Here is a 1,680-nt window from a genome sequence, read left to right as displayed (position 1 = left end):
GCTTAGAAAATCCAGAAAATCTGATTTGTATTATTTGTTCTGTCACCCATAGCTGTGAGCCATGTGTGCTTCACTTCTCCAGGCACCTTTCTACACCTTTGTAATTGTGTATTCATGTACGCCTTTGTTTAGCTGAAATCTCTATTCAGTTTGGTTGCAAGCCAGCAGGAAGGATCTCTAGTTCCAAAAGTTGCTTGTTTTGTGTGTCTCTAACAATTATTGCCTTGAAGTGTAGGCATGCAGTAATTATATTTATTTCATGTTACTATTTTACTTTGCTTTAACATCTACTTTATTGTCTTGTATTTTTGCTCAAAAATTTATTAAAAAAATTTTCAAATATTCTATAATTTAAAATTTTAATGAACATCATAGCTGTATATATTACTTTTAACTTTTTCTATAGTTGCATTTTATCTGTCCACTTATCCATCCCTTTATCTACCTACTGATTCATCTTTTCTGTATTTCAAACTAAAGTACATATATTAAGCTTGCTTTCCCTTGAGTACTTAAGTATTCGTTTTTATTATTATTCAGTATTTTGGTTTTCTCTTTTGAGAAAAAATAGTGAAATGCAGAAATCTCAACTGCTTTTTAGCTGAATTTTAACAGATACAAACACCAGTGTAATCTAAATCCATCAAAATACAGAACATCACCCCAGAAAATGCTGTCATGTCCTTTTCTGTTCAACCCCTACCCCATGAAGCAATAACCGCTTAGATTGTTTTCTAACATAGTTTTACAAGCTCTAGAAATGAAAATCAATGAAACTGTGTAATAATAAATATTTGACATAATAGTTTTATATATCATCCTTTCATGATACATTTTTATTGCTGGATAGTACTTCATTGTATAAAGAGGCCACATTTTGTTCATCCATTGTGTTAGTATTTCTAATTATTAGCTGTTACGAATAAAGGTCACATGAACATTCTTGTGAATAATCATTTTGTAGACATGTCTTCCTTTCTCTTGAGAAAATACTATTGAGTGGAATTGCATCATTCGTGATTGTGTATTATTAGTTTTAGGAAATTGCCAGACTAGCAAAATGGTATGATTTTAAACTCTTGCCAACCATGTATGTATGTATATTCTGGTTCTTCCATATCTTAATTGGCATTTTGTATTGTTGGTCTTTTTATTTTAGCCATTTAGGTGTTTATTGGTTCCTACTTTGCTTTATAGTTGACTAATACATGTCTTTCTTCTGGTATAATACTTTCATCTAACCTTCTTGAAAATCAGGATAATCTCTGTACCCCTTTCTAGTATCTGTCCTGTCCTTTCAATCTAGTAGGTGTGGAATAAATGTGAAAATGATGGCAGTGAATGAATGCCAGTGAATAAAAGAATGAATGAATGATGACACCTAGTTTTGAGACTTTGGTGTAGCAAAAAAATTAAGTGATTAAAAGATATAGAGATAATTATTTCTAGAAAAGTTGTTTAATAGTTATATTTTATTATAATTAAGAATTATTTCTTACACCAAGACGATATTTACAGTGTGGGATTTCCATAGGTACAAATGATGCAAAATGTACACCTGGCCCCAGAGACAGATGAAGATGATCTTTATTCTGGTTATAATGATTACAACCCAACCTATGATACTGAGGTAAGAAAAAAAATCATTCACTTTTCATCAATCTTTGTCAATCATCTGGT

Source organism: Condylura cristata, unplaced genomic scaffold, assembly GCF_000260355.1.
Source record: "Condylura cristata isolate star-nosed mole 26May11 unplaced genomic scaffold, ConCri1.0 scaffold00043, whole genome shotgun sequence".
In the NCBI taxonomy this organism is placed as follows: domain Eukaryota; kingdom Metazoa; phylum Chordata; class Mammalia; order Eulipotyphla; family Talpidae; genus Condylura; species Condylura cristata.
The sequence above is the reverse complement of the archived record's forward strand: the minus strand, read 5'-3'. Positions refer to the sequence as shown.